This window comes from Ailuropoda melanoleuca, chromosome 9 (genome assembly GCF_002007445.2).
Source record: "Ailuropoda melanoleuca isolate Jingjing chromosome 9, ASM200744v2, whole genome shotgun sequence".
In the NCBI taxonomy this organism is placed as follows: Eukaryota; Metazoa; Chordata; class Mammalia; order Carnivora; family Ursidae; genus Ailuropoda; species Ailuropoda melanoleuca.
Window position 1 is genome coordinate 27,045,043 of NC_048226.1, and position 12,900 is coordinate 27,057,942.

Here is a 12,900-nt window from a genome sequence, read left to right on the forward strand (position 1 = left end):
AGCTTCAGGCACTGAGTAAGCAAAGGAAGTGCTGTGTGTAAAGTTTGCACAATTCCACGAAGCTTTAATTTTCCTTTTTTTGTTTTAAAAGGAAGGGTTTTGTATATTCTATTATAACATATGGAAATTAAACAGGGACTTTAAAAAACTGCACTGAAAGATCATATTCTGGTGGTGTGATGAGATTTTCTGACATTCTGCATAGGTTTAAGTTCTGCAGAAGATTCAATGACCTGTGAACTAGATTGATTCTGTTGTGTTAGATTTGTAATGAATGATGCTGAACTTCCTGCTTCCAAGCAGCTTAACCCTGACCATGAACTACCTGACACCAGGTAAATGTCAGGAGCTCCCAAACCACTAGTGCCAAAAGGTCACGTTGGAAAGTTCAGACTATTTCTTTTATTTGTCAGAATATAATAATTTGACTCCCACCCCCATGTCAGTGTTTTTGCACTTTGGAATAATTTAAGGGTACTGTTTTTCAGTAGCATTCCTGAGTGTTTTTGCCTTTTTAAATGATAAATATTTCTTTCTTGTAAAATGGAATATAATCGTGAAGGAGATGACGACTAGATAAAAAAATGTAACGTGTTGATTGATTGCATAAGTTTTTTCCTGTAAGTGTATCAGGGGAGCTTCCAATTAGCATACATACACACATTTGTCAATGGCTAAGATTTGCTTATATTTTGCTTTATAGAAGTAGTCATAGCATGTTGTAATTGCCTTATGTAAATATAAAAGGCTATTTATTAAGTTTTCCAATAATATTTATTAATCTGTATGTGTTTTAAAATAAAATAACTTATTTCTAGCTGAACACTCGTTGCTTTTTTTTTTACCCACTGCTTGAAATGTTCATATAGTCTCAGGTTCCATATCATCCTAATTAATTCCTCAGTTAAATGTTTCCCATTTTCTTTGTAGAAACAAATAGCCCAGGTCGCCATCATGATATAGAAAATGTCTACCTGTGCATATCTTAGGGAGCAATCCATGGTATGTGAAGGAATTTACCACCCAGTGGTTACCTTCTGATACAATGAAATGATGGTATTAAAGAACCAGCTATATTTTAACATGTTAATAGCTTCTACATGTTTGGGGGGTGTATAACATAATATTTTATTGTATTTTAAGCACTTGGAGAATCAAAGAATCATAACACATTTTAAAACTACAAGGGTCATCAAAAATCTTGTCATTAATCTTTATTAGTGTCCTGTAAGTCATTTTATTAAATGAAAAAATATTGGACGCCTGGGTGGCTCAGTCTGTTAAGTGTCCAACTCTTGATTTCAGCTCAGGTCATGATCTCAGGGTTGTGAGATTGAGTCTCATGTCAGCTCCATGCTGGGTGTGGAGCCTGCTTAATTCTCTCTTCTGCTCCTTTTGCCCCTCCCCCCAATCTCTCTCAAAATAAAAAAAAAAAGATGAAAAAGAAAAAATATGTTATTTGAGCAAACATATGTAACTTTTGAGGCTCTGTCCAAAAGGATTTAATTACATTTTTATTTTTTTTTTTTATTTTTTTTTTTAAATTTCTTTATTCAACAGAGATAGAGACAGCCAGCGAGAGAGGGAACACAAGCAGGGGGAATGGGAGAGGAAGAAGCAGGCTCATAGAGGAAGAGCCTGATGTGGGGCTCGATCCCATAACGCCAGGATCACGCCCTGAGCCGAAGGCAGACGCTTAACCGCTGTGCCACCCAGGCGCCCCTTTAATTACATTTTTAAAAACAGATTTTATTTTTAAGTAATCTCTACAGCCAACATGGGGCTCCAACTTAACCCCAAGAACAAGCATTGCAGGAACCACCAGCTGAGCCAGCCAGGCACCCCTAATTACTTACATTTTGATCAAAGTATAACTATACAGAAATCAGGAAAAAACATTTTTAAAAACCACCAAATGTTTCTATGGATACCACTTTCCACACAGGTTTTTGGGGTTGTGAAGTGTGTAAGTGCCAAATTCTACCAAAACTTGCCCTGGTAGGTTACTAGCACAGAACTGTTAGTTCTAGCTTCTAGGCAAGCACAGTAGTAGCTAGTAGCTCTGCATCTAGTTCTGAGGGTTATATAAAATCAGGCATGCTCCCTGCCCTCCACAGAGCTTATGCTCTAGTTCCTCTGTTGCTAAGTCATGTCCCTGTCTGATGACCCTGAGACACGGCATTTTTGGCATCTTTGTTGTAATGGTAATCACACTACTCACGAGGTAGTTTCATAAGGGCTTTTTGTGTTGGAGAGCTGTGGCACAGTCAAGAAACAAAAAGATACTTCTTTCTGTATTAGCAGTTCAGAAGAGAAGGGAAGGACTGAGGAAATTTGAAATTCCAGCTGAGGAAATTTGAAAATTGGGATTGGAATTGCACCATGGCAAGGAGGATAGGAGGGATGCCAATCAAGTAACACAACAAATCCATATAGAATAACCGAGATAAAGGAATAGAAGATGGAGGAGAATTCAAACTATGGTTGCCTGTCTATAAAATGGAATGCTTTTATTTTTAATGATGATGCTTGGGGGATCTCAGTGTCCTCCTTACTCTAATTTGGTGTGTTTATTCACTGTATTGATTTTCTATTGCTGCTCTAGCAAATTACCACCAACTTTTTGGCTTAACACAACATAAATTTATTATCTTACAGTTCCAGAGGTCAGAAATCCAACAAAAATTTAACTCGGCTAAAATCAAGGTGTGGGCAGGATTATATTCCACCTGGAGGCTCTAGGTGAGAATCTGTTCTCTGCCTTGCTCAGTAGAGGCCTTGCACGTTCTTTGGTTCATTCTCCTTTCTCCATCTTCAGAGCCAGCGCTGTTGCATCTCTCTGACCCTTCTTCCGTTTCGTATCTCATTCTCTGACTCTGACACTTCTGCCTTCTTACAAAGACCCTTGTGATTATTTTGGACCCACTCAGACATCAAGGATTTTCTCCCCATCTCGAGACCCTTGATTTAATGACACCTGCAATGCCTGTAAGGTAACATAGTCACACTTACTGAAGGTTAGGACTGTGGACATCTTTGGGGGTGGGGCATTATTCTGCCTACCATATCCACTCACCATTTTATTAAATGATGCAATTATTAAAAGCCAACTCCTGGCTTTTAATGAACATCCTACTGTTCTACCAAAATTTACTTCAAGTTATTACTGTCTTTTTCAGAGTGATCTCCTGTCTCCTTTCAGCAAATGTTTTGGAAAATGCCCTGCTACATTCGTAAGTCATCTATGGTCTTGAGTAAACTTAATAATATTAATTGGAAAACACTTATATAATACTAACCTTTTAAAATGCTAGAGATACGAGAGGGGAAGTGGGCTGGGGGAGGGGAGGGGTGGGTTAAACAGGAGGGCCCTTGTTGTGATGTATAGAAGTGTTGAATCACTATATTGTACACCTGAAACTAATATTACACTATATGTTAACTGGAATTGGAATAAAAACTTTAAAAAAATAAAATGCTAGAGAATGCCACTATTCACTTTGAAAGGACAAAAGGCAAATTTAGTGATAGGGAGTTGTGTTAAAGAAAAAATCATCATCCCTTATGCTGTTCTCATGCTCCTGGCTGGCCTCTGTGGTAACAAAACCAAAACATAGAAGAGCAACTAAAGAACAGTTTATACATGAGAAACTATTTGATTTACTAACACATGATTTTTAAAAACACTGTTTATTAAATAAGTCTTGCTTATACTGCTATAAACAAAGATTTTCACACCTTTATTGAGGTACAATCAACATACTCTAAACTGTATGACGTATGATGTTATAGGATGAAAGCATCACCATGAGCAAAACAGTGAACATATCCATCACCTCAAAGTTTCTTTTTGCCCCATTGTAATGCCTCTGCCTTTATTGTCCTCTCTACTCCCAGTCAACCATCTACTTTCTGTTGCTATATATTACCTTCCATTTCCTAGAATTTTATATAAACATAATTGTTTATTATATGCTTTTGGTCTGGCTTCTTTCACTTACCAAAATTATTTTGAGAATTAGCCATGTTATAGCATGTCTCAATAGTTCATTCCCTTTTATTGTTAAGTGCTATTCTATGGATATACCACAGTTGCTTTTATCCACAGTTGCTTTGTTATTGGACATTTCAGTTGTTTCTGTTTTTTTGGACATTACAAATAAAGCTGCTATTGAATGTTCACTTACAAGTATTTTAATGGATATATGCTTTCATTTCTCTTGGGTAAATATCTAGGAGTAGAACAATCTGTATCAATACTGTTGGCTTAGAACAACAATAATTTAGTGTTTTTCTTATGTCTGTGGATCAACAGTGCAAGTTTGTGGATCTCAGCCAATCAAATCAGTCTGTTGTTGGCTCAATCTCTGGTGTCTGGACATAGTATGCTTCATCTGGGTAGCTTTGCAAGTGGTCTGTTCCACGTGGTCTCCTTCTCCAGCAAACTAGTCCAGGTTTCTTAGCATAATTTAGGCTGGGAACCACATTTTCTTGGCCAAAAACAGTCCTAAGACCAAGGCAGAATCGGGATGGAGCAGAGCTGCAAAGTCACTCTGCAAAATGTGTGGGCACATGGATGGGTAGAAAATTGGAGCCGTTTTTTGTCAATCTATATCATCAGAGACCAACATGCCAACCATCTTTCAATATTTAATGTAATTCCTTATGTGACTATGTAATCTAGCTAGAATTTGGCTGAGACCAAAGAATTAAGGAAAAAAAGTCCTCTGAGCCAGTTCTAAATGCAAGGTTGGCTGGTTACCAAGCTCACAGAAGATTAAGAGCTTTTAAATTAGTAGCTGCAATCAATCAATCAATCAATCAATCAATCAATAAAGTAGCTGCATAGTCACCTAAAATGAAACCAGAAGTTGGTGGCTAATCCAATTAGTCTGAAAAGAGCAAATTATATTTAGTATTTTCTGGTTCAACAAGCATTCACTTAAAAAATATTCCCACCCAACATGGTTTACATCTCCAATACTAGTGTTTTTGTATTTATTCAGAAACTGGAACAACATACCCAAAGGACCTTGGCACCTGTAACCAAGATATTATTAACAGGCCTCACTCCTGATCTGGCCTGTTCCTCCCCACCACACATATTCCCCTGCCCTCCTACACTTCTTAGAAATGACCCCTCTTTGTCCATTTTACTATTTTTTAAAGTTTTATTTATTTATTTTGAGAGAGAGCACAAGCCAGCTGCAGGAGTGGCAGAGGGAGAGAGAGAGGAAGAGAATTCTCAAACCAACTCCCAGCTGAGTGCAAAGCCCAAGGCCGGGATGGATCCCAGGACCCTGAGATCATGACCAGAGCCGAGATCAAGAGTTGGAGGCTCAACCGACTGTGCCACCGAGGCACCCCTGTCTCTGTCCATTTTAGAGAAAACCAGGGTGCTCTGGAGGCTCAGTCAGGCTTCAGACTCTTGATTTCAGGCCAAGTCGTGGTCTCAGGATCCTGAAAGTGAGCCCCAGGACGGGCTCCCGGCTTTGTGGGAGTCAGCTTGACATTTTCTCTCTCCCTACCCCTCTGCCCATGCGCGGGGGCTCTCTCTCTCTAAATAAATAAATAAATAAACAAATCTTCAGAGAAAACCATGATGGTGGGTCCTAGGGAGGTTCTTCATTGGAGAAGCCAAGGCGAGATAGCCTAACAGTAGGTTTCCTATGTATCTCATGAAAAATAGATCTCTGCTCCGAGTGTCTCCAGACGCCCTTTTGCCAAACCACTAACTCGCCCGAAGAACGCACCTTTCCGGGTTTCGGTTAGTTAGGAAAGGGCTCAACACTGAGCCCCGCCCCTCCGCGTTCCCGACACACCCCCATCCTCCCGGCCCATATCCAGCCCACCACTTGCCCTCTCGGAATATCTTTTCCCTAGGAGATCGGTAGGGACGCTGCTTAAAATGCAGCTTCACACGCTAACCGCACGTGGGAATTCGCATTTTAAGAAAGTGGCATACGGTACTGTGATTTTGATCACCTGGTTGGCAAAACTACTTTACAAAATAGTGCCTCCACTTCTCCTTTGCCCACCCTCCACCCCCTTCTTTTTGCTCTCTAGGGCCAGCTAAAGCAACCGGAAATCAACAGGAAGGCGCGCGGAGGGCGGGCCTTCGCTGCGCCACACTGCGCATGCGCGGGCATCTCTTGCGTCATTCGGCCGCGCCCAGGCTCTCCGCGACGGCTTTCGGTCCCGGCGCGGCGGGGGTCGCAGGTCGTCAGGGCCAGGTTCTCCTCGCTGCTCCCCCATGGAGGAGGCGGTGCGCACGGCTGCAGCCCCGGATGCTCTCGCCTCCTTCTGTACGGCGACGAAGGCGCTGGCCGCGGGAGCTCAAGAGGCGGCGGCCCCTGCGGCCTGTGTGGGCGTGTAAGCGGAGGTGACCAGGGCCAGATAGCGGCCCCTTCCAGCTGGGGTGAGGTCGCCACTCTTTCTTTCTTTCTTTCTTTCAGGCAAGCGCGAAGGGGCTAACTTGTGGGCCACTCTCTGGTGTTGGGTTGGTAGGGGGCCCTTCAGGGGCGCCTTTCTTTTCCGTGGGGACACGTGTGTTCAGAAATGGAAGGGCTTTTCCTCATATCCTGCATCGAGGAATCCCACCGTGAATTGGATTGCTATTAAATCTCGTGGAAGCCTGGCTTGGCCGAGTCGGACGCGTGTTCATTAAGCTCGTTCAAATAGTTTAGTTTTGTTGTGATGAGTTTTAGAAGATTGTTTCAACTACTGCGGAGATATTAACTGACAATTGAACAAGCCTTAGGAGTCGGCCATAAGGTTTTGAGCATGACTGTTTAATTTCCTAACTTTTATAAAGTCACTTAATCCTGTCTTCCTCTCCCTACAACTGTACAAAACCCTATATACGTTTAGTTTTGTGTTTGTGTCTCTTTAGTTTCTTCACTAGGTTTTTCAGTTCGTTTAATATAGGACTATATTTTAGTTCTATTTCTAGAAATTCTCTATGTCCCATATGCCTAGTTAGTACTTTTTTTTTTTTAAGTAATAAAAGGAAATAGAATAGAGATCTTTGTTTCATTGCAGTAAACTATCTGTTGAGGCAGTGTGTTGCCCTTGGTTGAGTAGGTTTCATGTTGGTAAGTAAAACGAGTATGGAGGCTAGTAGCCAGATTTTTGAAAGTATTTAGTAACTATGCAGTCCTTTTGCCTACTTCTGTATTTTCTTCTTTCCAGGCCGGAGCTACTCTGCCAGGGTTTAAAACTTTAAATGAGAATAAAGAGTATTCTTTACAAGGAAATGAAAGTGAATAAGTCATCTCTAACTGCTTCCAGACTTTTTTTTCATGAGAGAGACCATATTAAACTTACATGTAAGTTAAAATTTTAATTTGTAACTAATGTTGCTAAATTAAGGTTGGAGATTTAGGTTCTGTAGTATTTATAAGTACTACTTTTAAAAATAATTAGCTAAATTAGAGATTGGAAAAAATTAAAGCAGTGGAAACCAAGCAGAAGTAAAGATTAAGAACTCTTAAGTTTTCATTCAGTGTGGGCAACTCATATAGAACTAGAGTCCATTGGACACTTAGGTTCCATTTCAGGCTGTGTAACTTTCTCTGTGGTCCTCTGCATGCGATTTAACCCCTTGGAGGTTTGGTTTCTTTAGTTGTAAGGTGGGGATAATGATACTTGCTTCACATTGTGTGTATTAGAAATAATGTGTATCAGTTACCTGGAACAGTGCTTCACAGGTGTTCAATAAGTAGTAGCTATTACTATTAGAAATATCAAAAAAGAATTACACTTGTTTTTAGGATATTTCTTTTATATGAAAATACCCTGCAGTGGTATCCTACCTACCTTTGTTCACTCAGTGTCAGCCACAGTGGCCTTTCTTTTCCTAGAAAACTGCATACAGTTCATTCCTCTCTGCCTTTGCATTTTTTCTCTGCTTTGTTCTTTTTCCTCTTTCAAGCCTTTGCTCAATGTTACCTTCTCCAATAGGCCTCTTAACCAACCTAGTTAAAAATAGAAGTCCCCTAACCAGCTCTCCAGTGCCCTTAACCATAGCATTTATCACCTTCCAATATAATGTTCTTATTCTTATTGTCTTGCCCTACCTCCAACACAAGGTAAACTCCCATGAAGGCAGTGATTTGGTTTGTTTATTCAGTGCTGTATCCCCATACCTAGAGCATAGTATGTATTCATGTAAATGTTGGTTGAGTAAATGAGATAGGCACCTGTCCACAGTGAAGGGGATATAAGTCTTACACATAAGTAACCATAATACAGGCTAAAAAGTGTCCAAAGAGAAGTGTAGGTCAAAGGCCAGGGAATTCAGAAAAGATTGATTACTCTGGCTTATGGAAATCAAGCAGGGCTTCACAGTGGAGGTGCCTTTTGAATTGGCTCCTTAAGATGAAAGGAATAATGTAAACAAAGATACGGAGGAGGAAAAGGAGTAAGTAAGAATGCAGCAGTGTGTTAACCTCGGGTGGAACACAGGGTATGTGAAATGTAGTACTGGGAAATAAGATTTAAAAGTTAGGTTTGGAACAAATAGTGAAAGGTGGATTACAGAATTTAAGCTTCTTTCTTTAAACAGTGGGTAGCAGGAGAATGAGATGGCACGGATGTGTTTTATAGAGCAATGTGACATGTATTGAAGCTGGATTGGGATTGGGAGAGACATGGAGGTGCAAGGCTGTATTTCACAAAGGTAGACTCCCATCTGGCACTCTTGGCCCTTGTATCCAGTTTGAGTAAAGAGGATGGAGAAGCCACGGTCAGAATACAAGGAGGCGCAGATTCGGGAAGAAGTTGATGACCTACACTGAGAGACTGGTTGGAGCTGCCACTTCCTTGTGTTCCACCTCTGAGACTGATGGAGACTGCAATGGGAAAGGCAAAAGGCTGAGATTAAGGAGACCTGGATTTTAGCCCTCTTCTGCTACCTACCAGCTGCTGGAGAATTTGCTTAACATCTTTGTGCCTATCTTCTCATTGTGGGGCCCTCAGCACGTATCTTTCAAGTTTTTGTGAAAGTGAAATGTCAAAAATGCTGTGACACGTTGAAAGCTGTAAATGTACTTCTGTTGGTATTCTTTAAAATTATTCAACTTTGGTAATTGTGTTGCCTACAGTTAGTCATTTTAAAAAGCAAATCTTAATTTCAGCATATCTTATAGATGTTAGAATACTAGTCTATTTTTTCCTGTTCCTTATGTGTTCTCTGTGTTTTAGAAGAAAGTGGGCCAGTTTCAGGATTTTAAGATGTATTTATTTCATTTCCAACGTAACTTGTTTTTAATGAAAGTTAGCATAAATATTCATAAATATTACTAAAATAAGCTGTGAGAATTAAAATTTAGAAAGAACAAGCTGGAAATTCCTAAGAGCCTTTTAAAAATGTGTTTGAAATTACAGTGGGTCATTTTCAGAATTTTCAGTTCACTCAGCTGTGGAATCCTTGAGGACAGGGACTTGTGATCATATTTTAACTCCAAAGTTTGGCACATTAGAGCTGCCCCGTATATGTTTATTGAGCAGATGGCCACATAGAAGTAATAATGACAGCCTGGAGGGGAAGAGTGTGGGGTGGGTCCTTCCACCTGTGTCCGCCTAAGAGATGAGATGGGCAGGTTACCACCTGGAGCTTGTCCTCTCCGGTTTAGGAAAATAGTTGAAGTGCAACTTAACAAGTGTTCTTGTTTAGCTGCATTTAAACCTGGGCCTACTTCATAGTTAATCCTTAAGAATAAAAGATAGTCTGTTTCAGGCTCTCCCAGCTGTGATTGACCTTTACAGTTTCAGAGTGGGAGCTGATCTGAGAATAGTGAAGCAAACTCATTCCTTTTAGGACATTGACACTGATGTCCTGTTTTCAAACAAATGAGAAAATTAATTTACTTAGTTTAGTGGTGAAAACTGCTTTATAACTTGAGGGTTGCAAATTCTATGTTGTTTGTTTCCGCCCCTTCCTCCCCCTTCTGCCCACCACCACACTGGTGTAGTTCCATGAGTGAACAAACAACCTTAATTATAAATAGGCTTATAAATCAGATTTGCCACTATAAATGAGTGCCTTTTGTGGGAAAACCAGCACAAAGAACCAAAGTCATTGTCTATAAGTACCTTAAAGAGTTTATCTTCAAAGATAGGACAGTAATTGAGAGTTTAATTTTATAAGGCTGACTAAAAGTAAGCGCAAAGGAAAGAAATGCTTTTGGGGTATTGAAGTCTTTGTAGCACAGCTTTAAGCGTGACCTGGTCTTAAGTGAAGAGCAGGCTTTAAGTATTGGGTAGGAGGACGAGAGGGCCCTGGTGTATCTGGGCAATGATGACACGGGTCTGAAGGGAGCTGTGGAATTGTGTTGGGAAATGAAGTGAGCAGGAGGGTTGCAACTCCAAAACCATATGCATAACATTGACCAACCTGTCAAAAAAGGCTGTCTATTTTTTGTGTTCAAAATTTTCCATAATAAATAGATAAAAAGAGGAAGATAGATTTTAAACAGCATCATGAAATTCTGTGTAAAATAAATATGGAGAAAATTCATATATAGGCAAAGTAAAGTTAAGAACAATGAACTTTCAGTGACTTTAGGATAAAATGAATAAGGTTCTATTATAATGTATTGGTTTAATCACCTCCTTTTCACCTTGTTCATAGGGATAGGATTCCCTCCCCATGGCCCGTGACACTGGGTACATGAGAGTGATGGGAGTTTATTAATCACTTACATTCAGCCCAGGCAGAAGGACACGGTACACTGCATGGGGCCACAAACAGTTGGGGTGGGGGGCTGCAGAGTGAAGAAGGAGTTGCTATGGAATGTAGGCTTTGAGTAACAAGTGGTTAAGGTGCGCCCCTTGGTTCCTGCAGGAGAATGTGACTCGCTTGCTTTAATAATTGTACAGTCTGGCAGGGCAGTGAAGCCTACTACTCGGGGATAAGCAGGAACTGTGCCAGGTCTCCATGATAAGAAGGGTTATTTGACCTTTTTTTAAAGTAATCTGTGCACCCAGAGTGGGGCTTGAATTCATGACCTCAAGAGCAAGAGTCATAGGCTCTGCTGACTGAGCTAGCCAGGTACCCCAAGGAAGGTTAGTTGGCTTTGGGACCTTATCCACAGGAGCATAGTGGGGAAGGGAAAGTTACAGTTAGGCTGTGGAAAACCCTCCGTTTTACCAGATGTCAAGGCAGGACATGATATTGGGTCTTTATTTAATTTTTTAAAGGGAGTGATTATTTATAAGTAGGTTCCACACCTAAAGTGTGGAACTCACAACCCTAAGGTCAAGAGTGGCATGCTCTGCTGACTGAGCCCTCCAGGAGCTTGGGTCTTAATATTAGACCTTATACCACATGTATATAATTTGCATTTAGTGAAAGTTAACATTAAGTGTTAATAAATTAAGTAAATATAACTAAATTAAAGTTACACATTTGGTATTTGAAAGTCAGGTTTATGTAAGTACAGTCTAAATTTGGATTTGTGAGGTTGTCATTGTACTTGGATTGGAATTGTAGATAAACCTGACTTGTTTCTGGATATCATTTTTGCAGTTAATAAAGTTACTTTTTATTGATTCCAGAATATTCAGGCTACACTTCAGCTTGTTCAGACCTTCAAAAGCGGAGTTTTATAGACTGAGGAACTTGACATCTCTTGAGCACCGCAGCACGTGTTTTAAAAACCTTAATGTGGGAGTATCCAACATACACAGTATATACAGTAGAGAGAATAATACAATGAACCCCTGGGTGTGTCTACCACCCATCGTTACCACTGATCCCCATTTCTGCAGACAAGTTTTGGTTTTTCAAAAATCTGATGGGAATTTTGCATTTACCCATAATAAGCCTGTTCAGGTATGTAAGTTAGCTATCCCAGTGGCATGTAGCAATAAGCATCTATGATTGTGTTCACAGGTCTTTAAGTCAGCAGGGATGACTCTGTTTTGCTCTGCACGTGATGGAAGGGTGCCAAGGGGCAAGCAAAAATACAAAGGTCATCTTCAGATGTAGACTCAGAACTGGCACTCCTGTCACACCTACTTCCTGTTGGCCAGAGTAAGCCACAGGGCTACTCTCTAAGTCAGTAGGGTGGGAAGGACTGTTCTTACGAAGTGTTCCAGGAACCGTAACGTGACTCAGCAGGCAGATATAAACACTGGCCCCCTTGTCAATGTCATCTCAGTGTGAATACTTTTTCCATTATTACAGAACATTATACCCATCATTTAACTGCCTTTTTCTGTTTCCCTGCTGAACACTAAAATTTAGCCATCACTATTTTATCCATAGAGCTTAGCATAATGTTTAGTGCACACAGCATTTGTTTGGTAAATACTGTTTGAGTAAATGGATAAAGCAATTGACGGGCTAGGTGAATAGGAAGTTGCTTTTGCTAAAGGCCAGAATCTCATAACCTGAAGAACAGAAAAACTTGGCTAGTCAGCAGAGGTTAATGTGTGAGGATCCTACTGAATTGCAGATTAGTTCTGGAACTCTAGTTAAATTGTGGTATTGAAAATACCAGAAAGTTGGGCTAGCAGTTAGTATAACCAATCATAAACCTTGTTGCTGAGTAATGTTTTTTCCTCTGCTTTCTACACTTTGCTTTAGTTCATTTGTCGGCAGAGTTCATGAGTTGGCCATTTGAAAAAAGATGTGCAGTCTTTGGTAAGCCTCTGCTTCCCTGTCTGGTCTTGTGGCTTGAGCCTTCTAGGTCCATAGTCCTCATGTTCTCTGAAAAGTCCACCACTATCACACTTGCACCTTGGCAAACATCTGTCTGCTAGAATCATCATCCTGTGCTAACAAAATGATACGAAAGCTGTCTTCTCTCTGCACACCCCCAAATAGGCTGAATAAGAAATAAATTACCATCTGCTTATATCTACATAGATTTCTTTTTTTTTTTTTGAGTGAAA

The 12,900-nt window shown here is 40.4% G+C and overlaps 1 protein-coding gene across 4 annotated transcripts in view; it reads left to right on the forward strand.

The window, feature by feature from the left end:
- Positions 1-6,144: 6,144 nt before the first annotated feature.
- NIPA2 (NIPA magnesium transporter 2) overlaps positions 6,145-12,900 on the forward strand; it is a 29,604-nt gene continuing 22,848 nt past the window's right edge. The window contains exons 1-3 of one of the 4 annotated variants that reach the window (XM_011216648.3): positions 6,145-6,418; positions 7,192-7,328; positions 12,593-12,649. The gene's annotated coding sequence lies outside the window, so the exon portion shown is untranslated. The remainder of the gene's footprint in view (positions 6,419-7,191; positions 7,329-12,592; positions 12,650-12,900) is intronic. The other 3 variants (XM_019792779.2, XM_011216647.3, XM_002929950.4) reach the window with 3 other exon arrangements.